Source organism: Bidens hawaiensis, unplaced genomic scaffold (genome assembly GCF_021521415.1).
Source record: "Bidens hawaiensis isolate Kalapana, Puna unplaced genomic scaffold, B.hawaiensis_p1.1 tig00035141_1, whole genome shotgun sequence".
In the NCBI taxonomy this organism is placed as follows: Eukaryota; Viridiplantae; Streptophyta; class Magnoliopsida; order Asterales; family Asteraceae; genus Bidens; species Bidens hawaiensis.
The window spans coordinates 63776-75613 of NW_027505355.1; the positions used below are offsets into that span (position 1 = coordinate 63776).

The following is an 11838-nucleotide window of genomic DNA, read 5'->3' on the forward strand; positions in this document are numbered from 1 at the left end:
TCACAGTGAATTTTAATTCATTGGCATAACTGGATGTCACTAAGGCCCCATGGGAAGATGAAGACGAAGACGTGGTCGCCTTAGAATACCCTCATTTTCAGCTGGAACTCGAGGACGAGGTCGTTTTTTGGGAAGTGAGTGATGATGCGGGTCAGTCAAAACTGCAGGCCCAAACCAAAAACTCGGGCCGACCCACGCGAGTAAAGACGGTTCCAAAAAAGCTTCTTGATTAAGATTAAGAAGACTTTGCTTGCAAGTCAAGCTACTATCCAAATTTATCTTGTATTTACTTTCCTTATTTTTCTCTAATTATGTTTCCTAGTTGTTTTCATTTCCTACTTAAGTTTATGCATTGTTTTCCTATAAATTGCAACCTTGGTTTGAGAAACATTTATTAGAAAATTGTTAAAAAGGTTCTTGTTTCTCTCTTCTTGTTGTTGGAGCCTAACCCACTCTACGGGTTCCTATCAATCTATCATTTGTTCTCGTGATTTCACTTGTGAAAACGTGCAATTGTTTTAACATTCATATGGCCTCTAGTTAAAAAATAATTAATTTCCACAAATTCCAAAAAACAATTAATTTTAATTTTTTAAGGATCACACACAGTCGGGTATATGATATTGCCTGTTGTAGGAAAAACATGATGTCACTTTAAAGGTTCGGTGGTACGACGACTTTGCCAAAGAATTAAAGTGAACATCTCAACTTGAATGGAATGGAATGGACCTTCACGCTTAGTGGCAAAATAATTATTGATATCCATATAGCCGCTTGGTGGAATGTTGGGTCCATCATCATCCAAACCCAAAGGCTCAAAAAGCTAAGATGGACTGATAATGGAAGAATCCGTTGGCCAACATGTGAAAATTCAAATTAACGTTATGGAGGGGGCATTGACTTGGCCTAACATTTGTCAATGGAATTACCCAAAAGCGTTTGGGAGGGGCGTTGACTTGGTCTAACGTCCCGAATATCTTGTATCAGCTTTAGTCAGGAATATGATTATTCAAAGTCAATCATATGACAGAAATCTCATTCCTGGTAGAACGATAGAAAAATATCTCCCTGGACAATGATATTTGGCTTTATATATTAATCGATATCCAAAAAAAGCAATTCAATGAATCAGTGCATTGATATGAATCAATCCGCAATATTACTCTTTTCTATTACCTTGTTCTTTCTCATGCTAAGAACATCCTGCAGTTCATCACTCGACACCATAGCTGTGCATCAAAACTTCATAGATGGTGAGACCATTGTTTCATGGAACTCAACGTTCGAGCTAGGCTTCTTTAGCCCTGGCAGTTCCAAAAACCGATACCTGGCGATATGGTATAAGAATAAGAACATGACACCTCATGTCATTACATGGGTTGCTAACAGAGAAACCCCAATACCAACGGAATAGTCAAATTGGACAGCCAAGGGCTTATGTCTCTTGTCAATGGTAGCGGCACCGTCATTTGGTCATCCAATTCCTCTGCATCCGTCACAAATGTCAATCCCATAGCACAACTCTTAGATACCGGCAATTTCGTAATTATGAATGAAAACAAAACTATCATTTGGCAAAGCTTTGATTACCCTGGAGATACCTACTTACCAGGAATGAAGTTGGGGAAGAATTTCGTGACCGGACGAGAAATGTTCGTGACATCATGGAAGAGTGCAGATGATCCTTCCCCAGGTGAGTACACAATAAGTTTTTCAATGGCTAAGGGTAACTATCAACAAGTACATATTAAAAAAGGGTCTGTTATTGAAGGAAGGATTGGGCCGTATAATGGCATAGCCTTCGCTGGTGAACCAATCTATAAAACTAACCCAGTTTATACGTTCAACTATGATATGATTGTAACTGAAAATGAGATGTATTTTGTTCTAAATTTTAAGAGTGTCTATGAGTTGTTAAGGTTGATGGTAACTCCAAGCGGGAAGTATGAGGTCTGGCATCTAGATTTGCACAAGCATGAATGGATGCAGGACCTCACATTTCCGTCCGAAAAATGTGATAGTTATGGACTATGTGGCCCATATGGAATCTGTAATACCGTCACCTTTTCTACTTGTGGGTGCTTGAAAGGGTTTGAACTAAAAAACCCACGAGAAATCAGTGGTGATAACTGGAGTAGTGGTTGTAGACGAATTAAATCTTTGGATTGCGCGCCAGAAGAGGGATTTCAGAAATTCTCAAGCCTAAAATTGCCAGACACTCAGAATGCTGTCTTCGATGCCAACCTGAGCCTTCAAGAATGTAAGGATGCTTGTAAGAAAAACTGCTCTTGCACTGCCTACACAAATCCAAACATCAGTGTTGGTGGAGTTGGATGCTTGCTATGGTTTGGTGATTTGATTGATATGCGAGTTTACACATTAAATGGACAAGATCTTTATGTTAGACTGGCTGCCTCGGAATTATTATGTAAGTAATCAATTGAAAAAATAATGCACTTCATGTTTATGCAAAAGCATTTTAATCTGATTACGTAGTTATTCATGCTTTTTAAGCTTCTCTTTCTAGATTTTACAAACTAAATCAACAGGGGCGCTTATATGGCATATATATGCTATATATTCGTATAACCATAGCATTGATTACACCAAATTTGACATTAGTTTGTTTTAACTTAACTTGTAATTGTTACAGCTAATTTGTCAACACCCATTATTGGTGGAACCCATGGAACTCGTTCTAGATTCCCAAAAGAGAGACGATTAATTATTACAATCAGTTTGTCAACATTAGCAGGGTTGTTTGTGATTATAGCAATTTGCATTTGGATTAAGAGAAATACTAGAACAGATGTAGAACGAGAAGGCAAGTGAAATTGGTCTAACTAATACCATTTAATCAGATTTTTGGAAAAAAAAAAATTTTGTCTCTACCTTTTATAATTAATTTCTACATGCAACAGCAAAGGTCCTAGAAGAAGATCATAACAGTAGCAGAAAGAAGGGAAGTATAGAGTTGCCCGTGTTTACTTTATCAACAATTTCTAGGGCAACCAACAAGTTCTCTGACGAAAACAAGCTTGGAGAAGGTGGATTTGGTCCAGTGTACAAGGTAATGAGGCAGGGCGATAAACATCAATGCCCATGGTGAAAAAAAAAACTGTATGTCTAATAATGTTAAAATAATCCAGGGTGTACTAGAAGAAGCACAGGAGATTGCTGTAAAACGCCTTTCAAAGGCATCTAAACAAGGGCTTGAGGAATTCAAGAATGAAGTTATATGCATTGCTAAACTTCAGCATAGGAATCTGGTTAAGCTCTTAGGATACTGCATTCAAGGCGAGGAGACAATGCTGGTTTATGAATACATGCCTAACAAAAGCCTGGACTGGTTTATATTTGGTATGGCTCTCTTTCAAATCCGAAGAAGTAATTTATACCAGTAGAGAAGAATATAAATTTATATAGTATAGGTACATCAACTTTTTGCATATTCATCAGATGATTTAAGGAAGTCATTACTCAACTGGCCACAACGTTTCCACATTATCCATGGGATTGCCCGAGGTCTTCTTTATCTTCATCAAGATTCCCGACTTAGAGTTGTACATAGGGATATGAAAGCAGGAAATATTTTACTCGATCATGACATGAATCCGAAAATATCAGACTTTGGTTTGGCTAGAATGTTTGATGGACATGAGAGCGAAGCAAATACAAAGAAAGTGGTGGGAACTTTGTAAGAATCCTCTCAACTTTCAGTTCATTTATATTGCATGTTATCTATTGATCATTTTCACGGTGTTATATATATACCTTCTACACAGGGGCTACATATCTCCGGAGTACGCAACAAACGGTTTGTTCTCGGTTAAGTCTGATATTTTTAGCTATGGAGTTCTGGTGTTAGAGATTGTGAGCGGAAAGAAAAATAGAGATTTTGTGTATGAGCATGACCATGATGTTAACCTTCTTGGACATGTAAGTGTGTAGAATAGGATCATTTCATTGATGAATAGAACTAATCTTTGTTGATTACCTGGTTTGTTTTAGGCTTGGAAACTTCACAAAGAAGGCAAATCTCTTGATCTAACTGACATATCATTAGGTGAGTCATGGTCTATTCGTGAAGTGTTGCGATCAATAAACATTGGTTTATTATGTGTACAACATCGAGCCGAAGATAGACCTACCACAGCAGCTGTGGTTGCCATGTTGGCTGGTGAAGGATCACGACCTTCTCCCAAAAAACCTGCTTTCTTCATACAGGGAAGTGAAAGTAATACTGTTGCAATTCGCCCATCATCAAATAATGGAGTGACAGTAAGTGAAATAGATGGCAGATAATGATGAGAAAAAGAAGATGTAACTTTTAGTTTAAAAAAAAACACTATATTAGGATGGGACTTGTATTTTCAATTTGTAACTTAAAACGCATTTGGTTGGAGATCTGTCTAAAAGTGTCATAGGTTGTCTTTATATAATTACTAGATTTTATTCCCCATGGGTGTTGTTTTATATTATTCGTTTTTAATATTTGTATATATATTTGGATTTTAATTTTATTTATTGTAAGAAAGTTAATAATTAATATACTTGAGCTTTGATGATAAAATGCTTTCACAAATAAATGATATGTTATAATCCGGTTTAAAAGCTATTTGGGTTTCGTGATACCCATTGCCCGTTTATTTTCTTTATTATAAAATTGTTTATTAATTATAAATAATATCTTTTTTTAAATAAAATAGGATATTAATTTTTAATATATCCCTATTTTACAGGATTTTCATATCAAATATTTGATAATATTAATTTTTAATATAATGAGATGTATTAACCCGTTTAAGAGCTATCTGAGTTTGGTGAGACATTTACCTGTGCATTCGGGTAAAATACGTGAGAAGCCGTCATTTACAAATAAAGCAATCTGATGGCTTGAGAGAACGATTGTTTTATATTTTTCGTTTTTTAATATTTATTTTTTGTATTTTAATTTTCTTTATTGTAAAAAAGTTATAATATACTTAGGGTTTGATTATGAATGAGTTTCATAAATAAATGATATGTTATAACCCGTTTAATAGATAGTTTATAATTATGTGTGTATTTATTAAGAAAAATGTAGCATGTTTTAAATTTACAGTCAATATATCAATCACCATAAAATAAGAATTTGATAAACCATAATTCAACTGAAGCAACTCAATCTCATTCAAGCTACGAGCAACTATAAAATTTACAATCTATCATCAAAATAAAGAAAACATATTAACTTCATCTCCTATAATTTCCTTCGGTTTGCATTTCACATTACTTTTCAAACTGTCTTAGCATTTAATCGATGAAGTCACAAGCCCCTTTTATTGTGTGTCACTCAAAATTTTCGTTACGTATATATGTCTCAATTCATTTTGAAAGAAAACGAAAGCTAACTAGAATACATTGTGAATAACACTAAATAATACAAAAGACTACAACACAAAACATGGCCCTACAATCTCCCTCTAATCTTAGTGTTATTTATTCAGCTTTCGTCCTTAGTCGGTCTCGTAATGAAAGCTATCTTCAATATAGAATAGTTGATAGTCAACAACGGACGAAAAAAGTTGTTGACTATTTTTTCTATGTTCGGTTTGTTGTTATCTTCATTAGTGAGCAGAGGATGATGGTACAGTTTCAACAAATCATCCTTGACGAGACCCATAAGCTCATGCTCGTCAAACAGACGAAAAGGATGCATGCTATTGCAACGGATCGACAATAGCTTCACCAGTGACATTGTCAAAATCCCAACGGACAAAGTCATGAAGCATGTTGGTCGTAAACGGTTCTCCATGAAAGATTGGTTGCCCCTCAGTCACCTCTTTTGGCGTCTTGTATCTCCATGTTGTGCGTCTCTTTCCGGTGACTGGATCCGTCTCTATCTGATGCAGATAAGACCTACCCTTGTTGTGCTTGAAGTTCGGGTAGTTTTGCTTCCATTCCCGATGCAAATGCCTCTTGAACCATCCCTCGAGCTTCTTTTCACCAATACCGTCACCAGCCACTCTTTTGAAATAGTTCATATCTAGTTCGGAAAGTGAATGCAGCTCAACGTGATGCAGGTATGTGAGGTCACCATTTTCCCTCCTTATAGCCCACGACTCACTTTCAGCATGCCATTTGGCATAAACAATTAGCGAGTCATCATGGTATCGATAGTAATTACCACGCATGCTAGCAACCTTAGAGATAATGTGCCACTTCTTCTTTCTTGTCTTGGGCTTGGCGGGAAGAGAAACAACATTAGTAGGCTCTTGCTCCGGATCTTTGTCATCGCGAACCGGTGTGTCTGGTCAAGGAGAGTAATTTATTTCTTCAGTATCAAAGTTCTTCTTGTATTGGAGACAGGGTACCTGCACATTGATCAACATTAAAGATAGACGAGAAGCCTTTCTCCACCGCAGCGTCCGTGTCTCTTATTTTTATTTTCTGTGGGGATCGGAAGAGGAAGGATCATCCCGCGGCATGCCTTCATGTGGAGTCATTTGTTTACCCGCTCCACTGCACCACCAACTCCGCCATCTCCATCACCACCGTCATTATTGTCATCCGAGCTACTATCATTGCTCGGATATTTGTCAAAACTATCATATGGATCATCGCCATTGTCGGACCGGTGCGGGACACGGTTTCCCAACGATTCACGGGGCAACGTGTTAGAGTGCGGAATCCTCTAACACGGCGATTCGGTGGTGATCAACAACGCACGGTTACGATTCCTAAGACGGTTTGACACCTAGGGACGGAGGAAAAGACCGACACGACGAAGATGGGCAGAGAGGATTTTCGGCAGTAGCAGGTTCGTGACTGTGTGTAATGTGTGCTCTCTCTTGTGAAATTTCCTAAGTTTCGTTTATATATCGTATACTGATTCGATCGAATGAGTATCTCATTCGATCGAATGAGTCCTGGTTCGATCGAATCAGTCACTGATTCGATCGAATCAGTTTCTTTTGACATTTTCAGTCCGTTAACTTGGTTTCACGATCGTTATTTTCATATCGAACCATCCTGATAGAACTGGGGACATACACATGACATTTCATGTCCTAACAAACTCCCCCTTGGAGCCAGTTCTATTTACTTATAATCAATCGAGTTCTCTTGCTCGATCGTAACTCCCCCTTGGAGTTATCTCACTCTCTCTTTTCTCAAAGCTAGTGGTGCGCACGTTGCATCCACGAACTCCTTTCTTCATGAAGTTCTCTCAAGATCAAATGGTTCAGTCAGTCAGACTTACCATAGGTTCCGCATATCCTGAGAAGCTGTCAATTGGAATTTTAGATAAACATTTAAGCACAATCTATCACAATGTTCCAAAACAAATTACATTAGTAACAAATGGAAAAATATCAGGCTCAAACATCTTTGGGTTTTCTTGTCACTTCATTCTTTCTTTCATGCACAGCCTGTTGCACAGATGAACATTTAGCAACCTGCATGAAGTTTTCTTTCATTCCTACACACTGGATAAACATTTAGTAGGAACAGACAGGGATCAGACTACCTGTCACGATGATTTCTCATTAAAAAAAAACAGAATAAAATTAAAAAAAATTAATTCAGAATAAAAATCTTTTTGTATGTTTTTTTTTTTTTTATAATATTCAAACTGAAATAAACAACTGTACAAAAATTTAAAACACATTATTTTTGGTTGAGAAGGATCTATAATAAGAAATCATACAGACGTATATGACTATCTACTGAGACTTTTCGGGAATTTTTTTTTTTTTTTTTTTTTTTTAACAGAATATACGAAGTTAAACAAGACATAATGAATATTCTTTTTGTGAGAAAGATCCGAACAGGAATCATACTAATTACGTGACTGTCACACAGATCCGTGTTTAGCTGTATTATGACATAAAGAAACAGGTTGTGAGCATGTAAATAACTTAAAATGGTTTTCATCGTTTCTGTGATACGAGTTAGGTTCAATTATGTCTCAAAATTTAAGTGGGTAACAACTCAGAGATTATGATGCCTCCTATCTATTCTCAAAGCGTATTTGGCTTTCCCCAAGTCACCCCGAATTGACCTTGACCCATAGTGTCTGATTAAGGTTGTAAGTGTCTTCATCTGCTTCCCGTTTTCTTTCTTACTCCATGATTGAGAAGTCTTGACATTGTTAACTCTAGAATGTTTCAATCACTCATAAGGTAAATTTTTTTTTTTTTTTTTTTTTTTTTTTTTTTTTTTTGAATGTTACATAGACTTCAGAGTAGTAAACAATTGCAAGTCCCGAATCTGGATCACTGCAGTTTCTTCACACACTATCTTTACAGGAATCAGAACACTTATGGGCTCGTGTATGACTGGGTAATCGCTTTTCTGCCTATCATTCGGAAAGATATATATGAAGACATACAAAACTCTTAAGGAGTTTCCACGTAAAATCGAGTAGATTTAGTTTGTATCACATCTACTTTTACGCACCATAAAAAGCTACCATGACACACAATGACCGTTCTAAAGCCTTTTAAGCCTAATAACTTCACTAGTTAAGCTCACAGAATCAGTGTATCTATCATTTTCCAAGGTTGGATCAATTTCTCATTTTCTGAATATATATGAATGTCCTTTTTTTTTAAAAAAAATAACGTTTAAATTATTTCGCCCCGATCAAGTCAAAGTCTTCAGGTAAACGGCTATCCTGAAGATCCAATGGATCAACTGGACCGACCACATACGAGTATGTGTCCTTCTAACTAAGTATAACCGACTATTTTTCAGCGAAAGAATAAAAAACCCATCAAAACCCGCCCCGATCACTTTCAGTCATCTGGTTAATGGCTATCCTCATAATCTACTAGTAGAAGTAAGGACCAAAACACATCCGAAAATGTGTCCATCAAACTGAGGTAACCGACATAATTTTAAGCGATAGTGATGTATAAAAATTTAATATAAGAAAAATGAAAATAAGCTGTACAGTAATAACAAATCTTTTTGATGTCTCAGTATGATAGCGTCTGTGTACTATCACCTTTCTTGTAACAAGATCAACTTCTCAAAATTTTGAAAATTTTTGGTTTTTCTTGAAACCTTTCTCCCCCTAGAATTTATAAAAAAAAAACAAAATCTTTTTGGATTTTTTTTTTTAAATTTTTAAGAAAAGAAAAAATGAAAACAATTTAAATGATATCTTCAGGAACATCTTCTGATATACGTTTAACGCCGTTGATCTCTAGTAAATATAAAAACCGTGGTTTATCAAATGCTTTAGTGAAGAGATCAGCGCGTTGTTCCTGAGTGGGGATTTTTATCACATCGATTAACTTCTTTTCGTAGCAGTCACGAAGGAAGTGATATCGAATTTCGATGTGCTTCGTTTTGCTAAAATGGACCGGATTTTTGGTAATTGAAATTGCAGCAGAATTATCAATATATATGGGAGTAGCAGAACATTCAATACCGTAGTCACGCATTTGTTGCTGAATCCAAATAACTTGAGAACAGCGACTGGCAGCCGCAATATATTCCGCCTCAGCTGTTGAAGTGGAGACTGACGTCTGCTTTTTGCATTGCCACGTTACTAAACGACTTCCAAAGAACTGACATCCTGCTGTTGTTGATTTGTAATCGAGTTTACAACCACCATAATCCGAATCACTATACGCATGAAGATCGAAGTTGTCATCATAAGGATACCAAAGACCCCAATCTGGAGTACCCTTCAGATAACGCAAAATTCTTTTGACTGCAATCAGATGGGAGACCTTCGGCTTTGACTGGTAACGTGCACAGAGACACGTAGCAAACATTATGTCTGGCCGAGAAGCAGTCAGGTACATTAGAGATCCGATGATCCCTCTATAGTGAGTTGGATTGATCAATTCACCCTTCTCGTCAGGATTAATCCCGTGATTAACCTCTAAAGGAGTTCCCTGTGAAGAAGAACTCAACATCTCAAACCGTTTCAAGATGTCATTGACGTATTTTGTCTGGTGAATGAAGATACCGGAATCTTTTTGATCAACTTGAAGTCCTAAGAAGAACTTCATCTCACCCATGGAGCTCATTTCAATTTTTTCTTTCATCACTTGTTCGAACTCCTTACAAAGTGTTTTATTCGTGGACTCGAAGATGATGTCGTCCACGTACACTTGTACCATAATTAGATCTCCTTCTTTTTCTTTTGAGAATAGCGTGCAGTCAATGGTTCCCCTTCTAAACCCGTTGTTCAGAAGGTGTTTGGATAGTTCTCTATACCAAGCTCTCGGGGCTTGGTGAAGACCGTACAAAGCCTTGTTGAGCAGATAGGCTTTGTCCTTGTGATATGGGTCTTCAAAACCTGGAGGTTGTGCCACATATACGGTCTCTTCGATGTGACCGTACAAAAAGGCACTCTTGACGTCCATTTGATATACTTTGAATTTCTTGAAAGATGCATACCCCAAGAACATCCGGATTGCCTCCAAACGAGCAACCGGAGCATATACCTCATTGTAGTCTAGGCCTTCGATTTGCCTAAACCCTTGGACCACCAGGCGGGCTTTGTTGCGAACAATCACTCCACGATCGTCACGTTTACATTTTAGTACCCACTTAGTGCCAATTTTCTTCTGTCCTTTGGGGAGATCCACCAGCTTCCACACACCAAGTCTTTTAAACTGCAATAATTCCTCTTGCATGGCTGAGACCCAGTTGGGATCTTTCAGCGCATCGGTGGTGCTGTGTGGTTCTTCTTGTGCTAAGAAGCATTCATGGGCATTAAGAGCAACTGATCCTGACTCCATCATTTCTGTGTAGAGACCAAAATTCAGCTGTCGACGAGTTTTGACACCCTGTTGAATGTCCCCTATAATGTTGTCTTGTGGATGATCACGTTCAGTCCTAACAACCGGATTGTCAGGAACGACAACATTTTGTTCCAAGTTAGTTAAGTTCGGCTCAGGAACTGGAGCGGATTGTGGTGCCTCTGAAGTAGACGTTAGAGGCTGATCTGCATTCGGCACTTCTTGATTTGACGATGAAGGTTGTGAAGTAACCTGAGTTGGTGCCGATTGTACATCATCTGCTGGAGATTCATCTTCAGATTCAGATTCGGAAGATTCTTGAACTTGATCGCTAGACTCTGTGGAGGAAGATGATGACGGACCAGGATGAGTTGAAGATTGCAAAGATTCATCAGGAGGTGCATTTTGCGCCTCATACATCATTTGAATAGCAATCTCATACAGATTGAAAGACTTGAACAATTTGTCATAATCAAACAACCAGTCTTCTCCTGTCCCCTTGGCTGGTTCTGTGTAGCGTTGAACATCGACATGGTACCATTCTTCAACTAATTTTGTTGTTCTGTTGAAGACCTTTTTGAGAGGTACGCTGTAACCCAGAAAATAACCCTTGATAATCTTCTCCTCGAACTTATTATCAACGTGCCTTTTAAGTAACGTGCAAAGAGCTCCGAATGGTTCCAGGTGCTCTAAGTTAGGCCTTCGTCGTTGAAGAAGCTCGAAACTTGTCTTGCCGTGGCGCTTGACAATGCCTACCCGATTTAATGTGAAACAGGCGTTGGCAATTGCCTCACTCCAAAACGTAACAGGTAACACTGAGTCGGCTAACATTGTTCTTGCTGTCTCGATTAACGTACGATTTTTCCTTTCAGCAACCCCGTTCATTTGTGGAACATATGGAGCACTGAACTCCTGAACGATCCCTTTTTCTTTGCAGAAATTTTCAACATTCGCATTTTTAAATTCTGTACCGTTATCTGACCGCATTCTTCGAACCTTCAGATTGTATTGAGACTCAATAGTTGTAACCAGCAGTTGTATACATCCAAACGTTTCTGATTTTACTTTCAAGAAAAACACCCAAGAGAATCTA

At 37.7% G+C, this 11838-nt stretch overlaps 1 pseudogene; it reads left to right on the forward strand.

The window, feature by feature from the left end:
• Positions 1-1141: 1141 nt before the first annotated feature.
• LOC143612644 (G-type lectin S-receptor-like serine/threonine-protein kinase At4g27290) lies at positions 1142-4305 on the forward strand (annotated as a pseudogene).
• The last annotated feature ends 7533 nt before the right edge of the window (positions 4306-11838 follow it).